Source organism: Cervus canadensis, chromosome 15, assembly GCF_019320065.1.
Source record: "Cervus canadensis isolate Bull #8, Minnesota chromosome 15, ASM1932006v1, whole genome shotgun sequence".
In the NCBI taxonomy this organism is placed as follows: Eukaryota; Metazoa; Chordata; class Mammalia; order Artiodactyla; family Cervidae; genus Cervus; species Cervus canadensis.
Genome location: NC_057400.1, coordinates 45,622,143 through 45,637,971, shown reverse-complemented (window position 1 = coordinate 45,637,971; position 15,829 = coordinate 45,622,143). Strand labels below are relative to the sequence as shown.

At 36.9% G+C, this 15,829-nt stretch overlaps 1 protein-coding gene and 1 pseudogene across 2 annotated transcripts in view; one reads left to right on the top strand and one right to left on the bottom strand.

Moving 5' to 3' along the window:
* The window catches only part of CSRNP3 (cysteine and serine rich nuclear protein 3), a 196,145-nt gene that overhangs the window by 106,802 nt on the left and 73,514 nt on the right, over positions 1-15,829 (bottom strand). The window lies entirely within an intron of this gene.
* Positions 1,519-2,309, top strand: LOC122454004 (annotated as a pseudogene).

Genomic DNA, 15,829 nt, shown 5'->3' with positions numbered 1-15,829 from the left:
AACATAATAATTTAATAGGACCAGTGGCTTTTCCATGTCAATGGGAAGGTTATATCATAACTAAAAGAACTATCAGTGGTAAAGAATCTGCCTACTAATACAAGGAGACACAGGCCATGGGGGTTCAATCCCTGGGTCAAAAAGATCCCCTGGAGAAGGAAATGGCAACCCACTCCAGTATTCTTGCCTGGGAAATCCCATGGACAGAGGAGGCTGGCAGGCTGCAGTCTGTAGGTCTCAAAGTCAGACATGACCAAGTGACTAAGCATGCACACAAGAGAGCTATGACACTGCTTTGGGGTTTCAAGACACAGGAAGGAGTTTCTTATATTTTATTTCACTAACACAAGTCTATAGGTACTTGACTAAATTGAATCTACTCTGATTTATATGAGACATACAGAAATAGTTTTAGCATATTATTTACCTGAGTTCATTCATTCATTCACATATTCATTTTACATTCACTGATCACTATGTACTCAGAATCTGATTCAGTGCTCTGACAGGTTAAAGAGATGAATAAGTCACAGGCAGCAAGCTAAGTGGTTTTCCATCTAGAGGGAGGGACCTATATAAAGAAATAGATACAACATAATGGGATACATTCTCTAATTGAAAAATGTATAAGAACATAAAAGACAGGAGTGAATAAGCTATATAAAAATAGCTAATAGTTATCAAGTACTTAACTAAGATGAAGTGTTTTATTTTACACATATAAATTGACTCATATGACAATTGCAACAAGCCCATGAGGTAAGTTACTTTTACCATCTCCATTTCATTGATGAGAAAACTAAGGAATAGGCTAGTTAAGTGACTTGTTAAGTGACTTGTCAGTTAAGTGACTGACAGAGTCAGTATCCAAACCCAGATAGTATTAGTTTAATTCAGAGTGTCTCTAGTGCTATCATGTTACTTGAGATAGTCACAGTGGGCTTCATAGAGGAGGTGATATGGGAAACGAATCTTAAGGGATGAGTAAGAGTTCTTCTGTGGAAAAGGAGAAGAGTATTCTAGGCAGAAGAGCTAAAATATATAAAGAGTCTGAGGCATGACTAATGTATATGTGGAAGAAATTAAAAACTTTACTGTGAAAATGGTGAGTTTATTTGATCTTGATATGGGATTGTGCATTTGTAATGCTGGCTTATTTGGAATTCAACTAAGAATCAGTTTGTACTTATAGGGGATGTAAAAATTGCTTGACTACATCTGTGTTTTGTTATTAGATGACTCAGGAGAATGAACTGGAGAGAGGGTCTGGGAAAAAAGGACACCAAATGAGACAGTTGAAATATCCAATAGGAAAAGGTTACAAAGCTCTGAATGAAGACAGTGGCCGCCCTAGTTATGGAAAGGAAAGATATTAAGGAAGTAAGCCAGCAGATACTTAGGTGGGGATGAGGGGGAACCCTGAATCCAGGATTTTTTATTTGGAGGACAGCATGGATGATGATATCAGTAACCAATGTTAGAAATACAAGAGGAATGCTTTTCATGCCTAGGGCAGCCATGACTTGTGGTCCCAAGAAGCACCTGAAACATGTCGCAGCTCCAGAGCATGGCATGCTGGATATACTGACTGGAGTGTATGCTCCTTATTCATCTACCAGTTCCCATAAGCTGAGGGAGCGTTTCCCCCAAATCATTTTCCTAAGGAACAGACTTAAGTATGCCCCAACAAGGGATGAAGTAGAGAAGATCTGCGTATAGAATTTCGTTAAGATTGATAGCAAGGTCCACACTGATACAACCTACCCTGCTGATTTTATGGATGTCATCAGCATTGGCAAGACTGGAGAGAATTTTCCTCTCATCTATGACATCAAGAATTGCTTTGCTCTTCATCATATTACACCTGAGAAGGCCAACTATCAGTTGTAGAAAGTAAGACAGATCTTCATGGGCACAAAAGGAATCCCTCATCTGGTGATCCATGATGCTCACACCATCTGCTACCCCGAATTCCTCATCAAGGTGAGTGACATCATTCAAATGGATTTGAAGACTGGAAATATTACTGATTTCATCAAATTTAACACTGGTAACCTGTGCATGGTGACTGGAGGTGCAAACTTGGGAAGAGTTGCTATGATCACCGACAGGGAGGGACATCCTGATTCTTTTGATGTAGCTCATATAAAAGATGCCAATGGCAACAGCTTTGCCATCCAGCTCTCCAACAATTTTGTTATTGGCACAGGCAACAGACCATGGATCTCTCTTCCTCGTGAAAGGGTATCTGCCTCAGCATTCCCGAGGAAAGAAACAAGAGATTGGCAGCCAAACAGAGCAGTGTATAAAATGATCTCTAGGTGACATGACTCGCAAAGTCTTTGTACTTAATTAAAGATATGGAGCCACTCAGTGGTAAACACTGAATGCCTAAAATGCTCCCAGAAAAAGTACAAGGCCCTAAGAACACAAGGATTCCATCCGGAGTGTTCAGTGCCTGGCAGAGGAATTCACAGACAAAATCAATTATCCGGATACACATTTCTCTCCACTCTCTCAGTGGCCTGAATAAAGGTAAAGAAAGCACAATCAACTTCACAACCAAACTTCAAATCTGGAATACCATTAATTGAACTTAATTGTGATACTCATATAAGGAAACTATATAAAAGTGTTCTATGCAGATTAAGATCATGGTCCAGATCACAAAATCTACCTCCATGCTTTATATTAATCATACAACATGAAGACATACAAAAAATAAATTAGATTTCTTCTTTAGGCAGGTGTTTTAATGAGCTTAATCCCGAGGCTTGCTATTAATGCTAGTGACTGACTTCTTTGAAAAGAGGAATGCATTTTCTTTCCTGTTCATATACTCAGCTTCCTGTTTAGTATTCATTATTCATATCTATTTTTATCAAAGAGCACTATTACATGAAACCATGATCCAAGCATGTTTGGCTCTAATTTTTAACTCTGAGGGAAGGAAATTATACACCCTTATTGTACTGGTATATAATTGATTTCCTTGGTGGCTCAGACAGTAAAGAATCTGCCTACAATGCAGGAGACCTGGGTTCAATCCCTGGGTCGGGAAGATCCCCTGGAGAAGGGAATGGCAACTCACTCCAGTATTCTTGCCTGGAGAATTCCATGGACAAAGAAGCCTGACCAGTCCATGGGGTCGCAAAGAGTTGGACACAACTGAGAGACTAAAACGCACACATACACACACACATGATTGTTATATACACATGTGATCATAGTGTATATGTGTTCCTTTGTATTAGTGGTGTTATTTAATTCGGGTTGTCAGGCTAAAGAACCTTTCACACCTATCTTAATTCGGAACATCAACATGCCATTGAAGAAAAGCCATCAGTCTTTCAAATAAATAGTAAAAACGACTTTTGATCACAGTCTCATTTAAACTCTGTCTAGATATTCTAAGAATTTCTTACCTTGGATTAAGAATAGAAAGAACTGTAAATACATTTTATCTGAATACTGTGACTCCTGAGGGATTCCTGGGTGACTCCTGATAACTTCAGCTGACAACCAGGGATACCACAGCTATTGCTACTCTTTTGAAGCCAAAGCAAGATTTTAATCTTTGCCTCTTTAATTACTGATAGTTATCTATATGTATGCTGTCACTTCAGTTGTATTTAACTCTTTGCAACCCTATAGATGGTAGCCTGCCAGGCTCCTTTGTTCATGGGCTTCTCCAGGCAAAAATACTGGAGTGAGTTACCATCCCCACCTCCAGGGTATCTTCCCAACCCAGGGATCGAACCTGCATCACCCGCATTGGCAGGCGGATTCTTTACACCCAAGCCACCTGGGAAGCCTGATAGTTATTGATTGTTGCTGCTGCTGTTATTTGGTCACTAAGTCATGTCCACTTTTTGCAACCCTTAGGACAGCAGCCCACCAGGTTCCTCTGTCCATGAGATTTCCCAGGCAAAAATACTGGAGTGGGTTGCCATTTCCTTCTCCAGGGGATCTTCCTAGACCACGGATTGAACCTGCATCTCCTGCAGTGGCAAGCGGATTCTTTGCCCCTGAGTCACCTATGGGGGAAGCCCATATTTATCTATGAAACATGGGATTATGATGACTGAGACAAAATTGGGCATTATATTGCTACCATTTCCCAGCCATGCACAGTGAGGTGACTTTAATGTTGTCTACTGATGTTTATTACATTGTGTCTATACAGTATCTCTTTGACCCAGGAAGCCTATGACTGCATTATTTCATTTCTCCTTTATTTATTTATTTTTCCCTTTGCTTTAATTTACTGTATATTATAGCCACCCTGAAACCAGGTGGAAGCAATAAATTTAAGACTTAATAAACTACAAGTTAAGTATTACATATTACTTATTACATATATGTAATTAATATTAATACTTAATTACTTATTACATATTTATCAATGTCATAGAATATCATATAGCCATTAAAGTCAGCATTATGACTATATAAAAATATAAATGTTTAAAAATAATAATTAGTGAAGAAATTTACCAGAAATATAAAAAAACATCATTACAAGTAAAATGTATAGAAGAAGACTGGTGAGGAATTAAAGGAATTTAGGGATTATGTGTGAGTTTAAAACAATATACACACTGCAAGTTCAGTGTTTTAAGCATAAGATATTTAGAAAAGTAGAATCAAAATCATAAAAAATAGTTATCTCTTCAACATCAAGTAATAGGTGATTTTGATTTTTGACTTTGACTTTTTCTAAATTTTATAAGTGTTCTGTTTCCTGTTACCGATACAATGAAAAATTAATAATGTAATTTTTACATTAAAATTAATTATGCTAAATTAATTTAATGGTAGAAAAAGAATTTAAAATTAAGGCTATTGTTCAAACAATTTTAACTGTTGTGATTTTAAGCCTTCAGATACCAAGGAAATTGAACTCTACCTCCCACACTCCACCCTTAGGCCAGATTTGACACAAAGCCATCTGGTCTACTAGGTTTTTTAAAGATGTGATTTTTGTCCATTGATGAACAGATTCCTTTTCAACATTTTCTTCAAGCAACTACAGAGTGTGTGCTGTTTTTCTAAATTCACCTTTGAGGTACTGCAAGAATGTTCACGTATCTACTCCCAGGCCTTCTTTCCATGGCAGTGGACCAGAATGGGTGACTAGGGGCAGCCCAATAAGGTCTCAATGTGTAACCCTACTTCTGAATGAGCTGCTGGGCCTTACACTATGATACGTTATTTTACTTGCCTGGAGGAGATGGTAAGAAGAAGAAGTAAGGGCCGTAGAGTAAGAGATACATGTTTAAACTGGAAGAAGACGTTGGGATTAAAAAAAAAAATCTGTAGCTGGGCATTATGTAGTTCTAGTTGAAACTCAACAGCAGAAAAATTGGAAAGCCTGGGGTAAAAGCATCTAATTGGGAAAATATTAATGTATTCATACAAAATATTCCTTATGCATGAGAGTGCCTGGAAAACAAATGCCCAGCCATTTAATTCTGGCTTTCTTGGTATTCCAGAGAGACATGATGCTAGAACTTATGAACCTAATATCCCATTGTCAGTTTTAAAGTTAATCATATACTGGAAAAGTATAACATAGTTTGGGAGTTTCCCAGGCAACAATTTGAGAGGCAACTTTGAATCTGCAATGACCCATACATCTTGGCGATAAATAGGAAAATCTGGAATAGAAGCCCATTCTCGGTCCACAGGCCAGTATTAACTGAGAGATGGCCCTCTGCTTCCTTATACTCTCTTCTTTCCTTCATCAATCAGCTCTTGCTCCCGCTTTAAGACTTAGCTCAAAACTGCCCTTCCTTTTAAAACCTATCTCCATATCCCTTGCACATGGAGAGAAAAAGGCCATTCCTTTCTCTCTCTTTCACATGTCTTCACTTATTACTCTACTATCCACCTTACAACATCATACTGTAGTAATATGTTTGCATTTCTAGAAAGATACCAATAAACTGGGATTTCAAAGATAAAGGCGCCACATTATTCACATTTATATCTTTAGTGCCTCCCACAAGACTTTCACACTGGGGGATGCTCAATGCTGTTGAACAAGTTCTTGCAAAAGTGTTTTTAGAATATAGACATAAAATGTACACAAGATTTTAGATAGCTGTCTTTAGAATATTTGAATAACACTGGTAATGCACAGGTTGCTATTCAGAGGACAGAATTATTGTTTAACACAAGCTTCCAGTTTGTGTTTTCTGAGTTTGTCTCAATAGAAAACAGATGAAAAGCTGGAAAGATTGTGCACACTTCCTCCTCTCACCCATCACAACAGGGTTATGAGAACTGGATCAGACAGGATATCTTGCAATTTCTCTCCTCTAGTAGCTGTTCCACAGCTGATAACACATTTTTAGCCTTGTTAAAAATTTCTCCAACTGATAAAGCTTCTTGGGCCTTTTCCTCAAGTACCAATCATCATTACTATCCCCTTTGTCAACAGTTTTTCTCCCTTCCCTCCTTTTCTTCCAAATACAGAAGAGATATGCTTCAACTGTTGCTATGTCCAAGAGCAGGGCCTGTGATTTTGCTTGTACTTGTTTGCCTACTGTGATCTCTTTGAAGTCAGAGGTCAGTTTCTTTCAGAGTACAGACACTTGCACATCAAGAGGTATTCAGACTTTGCTAATGGGCCTTAACAAACATGTCACATTTCAGATCAACACGTCTGCCAATATGTAAGCCATTTCGAGAACACTTTTACTGTCAACAGAAGCTTTCTGTCAATTCATGACATGTGTTAAATGAAAGTATGTTAGATAGACTAAAATGTCCACACAGTAATAGTACATACAGAAGAGCTTTGTATTTATATTCGTTCAGCATTAAGTTCACAAGACTCTAACGGTCATTAACATAAGAAAAGCTTATTGAGACATTGATTGATGATGAGAACCCCCTCCCCATCAAACCTACAGCAGATGGACCAGAAGGAAAAAGGGTTTACAAAGTAGAAATTTCTTACTCCGTTTTTGTTTATTGCAACTGTCTTATTCTTTCCTCTTGAGGCAAGGGACATACTGTGCTGTGGAAAATAGTAAGATTTCAGTTTAGTTGTAGAGAATTTCATAGGACAAAAGAGATTATAAGGTGACCTGTGTTGCAACAATTTTGTAAACGTTGCTGTTAAATTTATAGAAAAAAATACAATTTTATAATATTTGCAGAGAGAATAAAACCCAAAAGGTTTCAGTGAATATATTGCCAAAATTGAAATGACTTTTTACTGAATATCAAGAGCACAGAATAAACAGAAATATCATTACTAAATTGGAAAAGTAAGAAATCATTCTTGGAGAGGGAGAAAAAATATTTCAACCATTCTCCCTTTCTGAGTCCAATTTCATATGGCCTTTTGAGGGGGTTGTGCTGGGTAACTTGAATTTATTCAACCTTTTGATGGACTTGAATTTTCTCCTGAGATGTTTTAAACATTTCTTTCATCCTTAAGTAGCCATGCAAGAAAGAAGCACCACTTGTAACTTTATCCCATTTTACTGATGGGAAAAGTAAGGCATAAATATTTCAAGGGGCCATTTTCTTAGTTTAGACTTAATGCTCTTTTCAGTCAAGCACTCTGGCTTTTTATTATTTAACTGCAGAAATGTATTTGACAAGCAATAGTCCTTAGTAACTAATATAAGGAATTAAAATCTTTCTTTTTATATGTTAGATAAATGGATAGTGTTTAAAGGGATTCTTCCTGTTCCTAAACACACTGCATGAAAGTGGACAGCTATAACCAAATATAAAAATAATAGCATTTTTTGCTTCTCAAAAGTTTAAGCTTCAGTGAGCCAAATTATATCATAGACACCAGTGAAACAGTTTAGAGATTGAAGACAAATCACAAACGGAGTAGATCTGCAAGCCAAGCACATAACGGGAAAATGTCTGGTTCGCCATACGGACCTGAATTTCATATCTGATAAGTAGTTAGCCAAATTATACACAGACATTTTGAGCTTTGCTTTTAGATAGGACTTTATCACCTGATTACTGTGTTGCTTTTCTTCTTGTCAAAAACAGAGTGATTTGAATAACTCAAGCTCAACTGGGGAGCCAGGCTTCTGGTTGTTTGGGTGGATACTGTCACTGGAGATGGGAAGGTTGTGGGGCATGAATGGAATCATTTGGTGAGAAGTACATGGCTTTAGGTTAGATAGAAAAGACAGTATAGAGCTTGGGTTGGCTATGGAATAACTTGATAGATGAAGACGCAGGAAAAGAGGTGGTCACATAAGGATTATTCACACATGTTATGAAAACTATGTTTGAAGTGAATGCTAAAAAGGGGTCAAACTACCTTATTCTCTTATTTCAGAGACCTGTACCTTGGGGCATTTTCAAAAAATCTTTATAGAAGTCACTAAGCAACTTCTTCTGTCCCTAGGAGTATAGGTATAATATTTTAAATTGATATTCCTATTAAAAATTTATTTTTAGGGATGAAGTCTATTGATCCCATCATTTAACAAGGAAGAAATATCCGGATAGGATAATAGTCTGTGAGCTCTCTAAGACAAGAAATAGGACTTAACTATAACTTAATATATAATCTTTTGTCCCTGGAACAGGATGAATTAAAAATGATATTGGTTTTGAAAAGTATCACAGAGAGTAATTCCATAATATAGGATAAATAGGAGACTAGAAAGATGACTTAAAATGCAAATGTAATATTTTTATGATTTGTTCTTATAGATCTCTTAACTTAGCTATATTCCCTTAAATTCTAATGTGTCAAAGCTAAATGGTGACAATAGAACCTGATTTTGTTCATTAGTACAACTATTAGTCCTATTATACATTCTTTTTCTTTACTTGTGAATAACTGGGACTCCTTCCAAAGAATAGTCTGCTAATAAATTATGTTTCATTCATTTTTAAAAAATATCTCAGCTTCCCAACATTTATCTTGGTTTAATGCATTTAAATGTTGTTCAGTTAGAAAGCCTAAAATAAGATACTTAATAAAAGCATGTTCACCTGACAATCATATGCTATTTCTCCTAGTCTTTATCTATGCTGAGTTTGATACCATTTAAAACAAGTGATCTTAAAGGTGCACCTGTATCAGTAGAGATTAACAGTTAACAGAATATTTTTATTGCTGTTTCTGTCACCTTTATGCACTGTTTTGTTTTGGGTTTTTTTTTTTTTCTGGTACCAGAGTGATTTTTTGAGGAAAATGGCAAAGAATAAAAAATTTGTATTTTTTGAAAACTAATGCAGTTGGAAATAAGAAATGAAAACTCCCATATTTGAAATCTCATATCCCAAATGAATTGATTAACATGCAAAAGTTTTGACTTTTTTCTTTATACATGCCCTCTCTCTTGCTCTGCCTTCCACCCCCAAAGCTTCTGATATATCATTTTACTGTACGTTTGTCTTGTACTTTAGATCTGTTAGACAAGTGTCTAGTTTATAGGCAGCAGCCTGTGAGTGTGAAAATGTGCCTAGTTACTATTATGTTGCATGAATAGATATGTTTCCCTGTCATTGGGCACCATAATGCTATCATCGGTAATTCAGAGTATTATTTTCAGCAATCTATGCCTTACTAGATGATTCATAATAAGGATGATCATGCCAAGAAGACTATCATCATATGTTGCCACATGTATAGCTCCCTTTGGAGATGGGAAAAATTTATTGGGGGCCTAAAGAAGATTAGATAACTGAGTGCTTGCAAAATCAATCTTCACATTCACAATGAATTAATAGGTAAAGTCACTAACACTTCCACATACATGCTGTCACTTTTTAAAAAATTTGGTGGTTACTTATATTTACCTATTTATTTGTTGTCTTATAACTGACACATAATATTGTGTAAATTTAAAGTGTACAACGTGATGGTTGGATATATTTATATATTGCCATACGATTACCACTGTCATGCTGTTACTTTTTAAGTAAACAAGAGCGAGCTGATTGGGGTGAGTTTATGTATGTTTATGTAAATATTCTTGTATGTGTATGTCTGCAAGTATATTTAAGTCATGATAAACATAAACCTTAAGCTAATCACTGTTCTTATGATTTCAGATGACTCTTCATTAGCAATTACAGATTTAATTTGTAATTAAAGGCCAGGTCTGGGCTGGCAGTGTATTCATATGAGTAGGTATAAGACAGTAGAGACGGTGACAGTAGCAGTGAATGAGTAGTATATACCCAAGGGTGTTAGAAGTGAAACTCTTAAAACCTGACATGCTGGCTAAATAAAATAACTAAAGAGTTGCCATATGTTCTACTTTATAATAATTTTCCCCCTTAACTTTTCAACTTTCCTATGGTTTCTATTTTTCTTTTACATTGTTAGTAGTTTTTTAAAAATCTGTGTTAACACCTTATATTTGTATAGTATTTATTTTTAAAACCCTTTAGAGATATACAATACTATTCAGGCTGAAAGAAAAGGGAAAACAGACTAATTTTAATAAGAACATTAACTCTCACTGACTACATTGACTCCATTTAGTGAACTGGAAATTAACTGAATAAGAAGCCAGCTTCCATTATCTTTACACCTCTAAACATAACATCAAACTTTAATAAATGTGGGCTCAGATAGTAAGAGAATTAAATGCAAGGCCCTAAGGGCAGAGGTTTCTAGGAATGTGCTTATAATAGAGTTTCACCTGGGATTCAATTAAATATTTAGTGAGAGTGACTGAAAGAAAGGTGGTGTGCTGAAAGCTGTGTGGGAGACAGAGATGAATACGACACAGTTTTTGTCCTCTAGAATGTCATGATCGATGGCAGCTAACACATTTCACCTCAAGTGTGGGGTGTATGTGGTGGTAAGGGGAACTCCCTCTCCTTTCTCCCCCAGCCCTTGCAAAACTGTTTATATTTTTACAATCCTATCACGCTTTACTGTTTCATAGGACGAAGCATCATTTTTCCTTTTCTTGGCCAATACCTCTGCATGTGACCTTGATTCCATATTCTTCCTCTCTCTTCTTAGGAACTGTGCTATAAATCAGTGGTCAACAAGTTTTTTCTGTGATAGACCAGATAATAAATATTTTAGGCTTTTTAAAGACACATGGTCTTTGTTGCAACTAGTCAACCCTGTTGTTGCAATGCTAACACAACTATAGAGAGTATGTAGATAAATCCATGTGTCTGTGTCCCAATAAAATTTTACGTATGGACACTGAAATTTCAAATTTTTATGAGTTGTGAAATGTTATTTTTCTTTTTTCCAATTATTAAAGAATGTTGGAACATTCTATGAGCAAATACAATAAGTAGCATGTCAAACTTGACTCTCAACCATAGTTTGCTGACCTCTGCTATGAATAATGGCCATTCTTCCATATCTTCAACCATTCCTTTTCTATTTTCTTCCTTTTAGCCTATAATCACACTAAGGAGAATATAAAAAATATTTAGCAATGACTCTGGATACTGACTGATGACTCTAGATTCTGACCAATCAGAATAGGTAAATCTGCCTCTCATATCTAATAGAAGCCATAAGCAACTAGTGAATAATTTTGATGTGTTTAGGACAAATACCAACCCAGAACACACCTCATTTCATTTGAAAAATGAAACAAAGCACATTTTGCACTGCCATCTTGATATTGGTCTACTCTCTTTATACCCAATATTTTTGAAAATTATTGTAATTTATCATCTCTCATCTGTTCTTCAATAAATCATCTGTTTCCATCATTCCTTTAAAACTGGCCTTTCCAGAAGAAACTTTCTCTTTTTAATTTTTCAGCCCTTTTTAGGTGTTCAATTTCTGTCACTTGCATTAAACCCCCCTAGGCATTTTCTACTTTTCCAACTTCTGATTCTTGGTTGCCATGGCAGGTTCCTCTTTATCCAGCCCTCTTTTCTGCAACCATCCCCACCTGGTATTCCCCAGCATTTTCTGCCTACTTCTCCCTGTTCCCTGTTCTTGCCTTGGCAGTCTGATCTATTCTCAGGGTTTCATTTTCACTTTTATGCAGATGACCTCTATGTCTACATCTCTGACCTTGACCTCTCTTTAGACTTCAGACTCACTTCATCACTTGGATTTCCCTGAGGTGTCTCTAAAGTCACTGTGTCAGACAACGAACCTATAGACATTCCCACCAGACATGCTTCTCTCTCACATTCCATGTCTTAGTCCCGCAACGCCACCCCTGTTGCTGAAGCCAAGAAACTTAGAATCATTCTCAATGTTTTCCTCCCTTACACCTAATTCCACTTAATTGAGTACTGATTTCTCCATCAAAAGTTTCTTAATTCTGGCCCTCTAGCCACATCCCAACTATGGCTGTCTTTGCTCAGGCTTTTTCACTGAGCTGGTCCACTGTGCTGGTCTAGTCCCTGCTCTCTCTTTTTATACCTGCCATCAGGTGGGCCATCTCAAACACAATGTAATCAAGGAAACCACCCTCTCTACTAACCTCCTGAGTGACTCACTGTTAGGCTACTTAGCATGGCCCCAAGACCCTCCACCATATAGATTCTGCTTCCTGCCTCAGTCTTACTTTCTATCAAATCCTATATGTTTTATTTCCATTCCACTAATAGGGGGATGGAAAAAAACTAATTAAAAATAATAACACACACATATATATATAATACAATCCTATACCTCCATGTCTTTGAACATGTTATTCCTATCAAAAATATCTCCTCTTTCCTCCTCTGCCTAGTCCTACTTATTTATTCAGCCTCTGAATTCATAAGGCTGCTCTAAGAGCCTTTCCTGATTGTTTCCATTTTATTTTCCAGTTTCTATTGAAAGTATGACTTCTCTTTTCTCTAACTACCTCAGCTTCACTATTACCAAACAAGTAAAGTGTGGATAGTCATTGTCACTCCAGCTCCTAGTCCAGTAACTGGTAAACAGGTCTAGGTGAAGACTACCCGGCAAGGCACAGGATTTAGAGTGTCTGGGTTCTGTTCCCAGCATCACAGCTTACTTGCTCTATGGATGGGGTTTACACTTTCTAAGCATCGTATTTAAAATGGAAACTCAAGTCATTCATGAAAAAAATACCTTTGGGACACAGATTATGTTTCAGGCATTTTTCTAGGCACAGAAAAAATTCTCATCTTCAAGGAACTTTCATTTTAGTAGACATAAGGAAAGGAGGGGAGAAAGAAAATAAATAGATAATGAAAAAATAACTAAAAAATACACTCTAACATATGGAAAGTGTACAGGGCATATAGGTAGTGAAGTGATAGGATGGAGGAGGAAGATGGGAAATTTCCGAGAGTGATTAGGAGAAGTCTCACTGAGAAGTGATATTTGAACAGAGAACCTGAAGGAGGTGGGCCATGAGAGTATCGACAGTGAAGAGAATTCCAGGGAAAAAGAAATAGCAACTACAAAAGGTCTGGCCTGTTCCATAAATAACAAGGAGGCAAGAATGCTGGAAAAGAGTGAGCAAGGGAAGAAGAGAGGAGGAGACAAGTTGTGGGTGAGGTGGTCACGGTATCAGAAGAGAGCAGACAGTACTATCATTTGTAGCCTCTTGTAAGGACTTTGAGTGAAATAGTCACTCGGGGTTCTTGAGAAGAAAAGCAGATGAACTGAATAAGGTTAAAGATGATTCTGGTTGCTGTGTTGAAAATGTATCATGGGAGAGGAAGGCTAGAAAGAGGGCCATTTCGGGGGCTGTTAGCAATGAAGCAGATGAAAAATGATGGAGGTTTGAATCAAGTGAAGGTGATAAGGCATAGTTTATTTTGAACATATTTTGGAGTAGCATAAAAAAAAAAACCAAAAACTTGCTGGATTTGGGGCTTGGAAAAAGAGAGGAGACAATCTTGACTTCAAGGAGTGTCACCTGTGCAATTACAAAGAGGGTGTTACCGGGAAATCCTTGGGCAAAAGTTCCCCAAGGAATAAATAAGAATAGGAGTTTAGGTTAGATAAAAATAACTCTGAGTTGTTTATTATATATTTAAGTGAAGAAGTCAGATAGATAGTTCAATCTATAGATGAGCTGAATCTTATGGAAGGTCTTTAAGCTCAAGATTAACATTTTCCAGTGAACAAATTATATACATAAAGCCTCTAGATTGTAGATAAAAAAGAGAGGCAATCTGAGAACTGAGTCCTGTGCACCCTAGTATTTAGCTACTTGGGAAATGAGGAATAACCAGCAAAGGAAACTGAGAAGAGTCAGCAAACATGGCAAAAAGAAAATTATGAGTGTAGCTTCCTGGGAGCAAAGTATAGAAAGTAAAAAAATAAAATAAGACAGTGAACAAGAGGAAGTGATAAACTTTCTCCAAAGCTACTGATGGGTCAGGTAAGTGGAAGACTGAGAATTCAATTTTATTTTATTATGTTTAGAAACTCAAAGGCCACTGTGACCTTGATGAGCAGCTTTGATGAAGTGGTAGGGGCAATGCGTGACCAGAGAGCATAAATAACTCTTTCAAGGAGTTTTGCTAAGTACGTAGATAGTAATGAGGCATAGATGGAAGGTGATGTGAAAGAAAAGAGACTTCACTTTTAAAGGAAAAAAAAAGGCATACTTACATGCTGGTAGAACTGATATAGTAGAGGGAGATATTGATGATATGGGAGAGAAGAGTAAATAGCAGAGTAATATCCTTGGATAGGCAACAAAGAATGAGATCTCATGTATATACTGAGTGTCTGGCCTTGGATAGCAACATGAACAGTTCGTCCATAGTGACAAATATTAATGGAAGGTAGAGCTATGGACAGAGCCTACACCATTTCTCTTCTGTTTCTATTTCTCAGTGAAGTAGTAAACAAGATCATAAGCTGATCACCAAGGTGTCAGGAAGAGGTGTTAGAATTTTGTTATAAGAAGGAACGCGAAGGAACTTAGTGAACCTGGAGAATATGATAGGATGAGTGACTACCAGCAAAGCTCAGTTGAAATTAGTTGTTATAAGTTTAAATAGAAATAAATCAGTACAACTGCACATTTTTCTCCCATCATGTTCAACTGGAAATAGGTCTGAAATAGGTAGTATTAGGTTGAACCTGGGGTCATGCCAGGAACGTACTATAAAGTGGGACAGATGGGCCAAGGGAATTGAGGATAAGTCTGAGGAAGTGATTATAATAATGGGCCATTTAATCTAGTTTATTTTAGGAAGAAAGGAAGAAATGAGTATAAAGGTGGTGAAACCCATGCATGGTAAGCCCTAAGGGGTTGAAGAATTACCAGATTCTTATTACTAGAGGGAGAAAGCAAGTAAGGAGGAGGTAGGTAGAGAATGGTGATCACAGAAGAGTTCCAGTGAGATTGAGATCATGGAAGGGCTACAATTATTGGATATGAAAAGCTGTATGGTATGTACACAGAAAGAAAGCAAAATATAAAGTTACTGGAGAAGGTAGTCATAAACCTACCACTGGAAGGCTTATCTGCCTGGACATTGATATAACCAAGAATGAGGTTATGAAGGTATGATGTTAGAGAGTGTAACAATAAGACACTAAAATTTTCAGCGAAGGAAGGGGTGATATGGGGTTTGTAGATAGCTGTATATAGAGATATTGATAGTTTGTATCTTTTAGTTTACTGAGGATTAAAGAAAATATGCATATAAAGTGATTTCCAGAGTACTAGTCCACAGTGAATTAAAAAAACATTGATTTTTATTACCCTATCAAATCCATAGCTGATAACTATGTTGCCAACACCAAAGCATATCTCACCTTAACACTGGCTGATGGAGGATAAGTATTATACTGAAACAGATGGTTGGTCTTCTCTCTAGATTACTGAGAGATGGCTGTAGGTGTCCGAAGGGAATGGGCCTAAGAGCACAGGAAGTAGAATTTCTGTGATGCGATGATTTTAGTGAT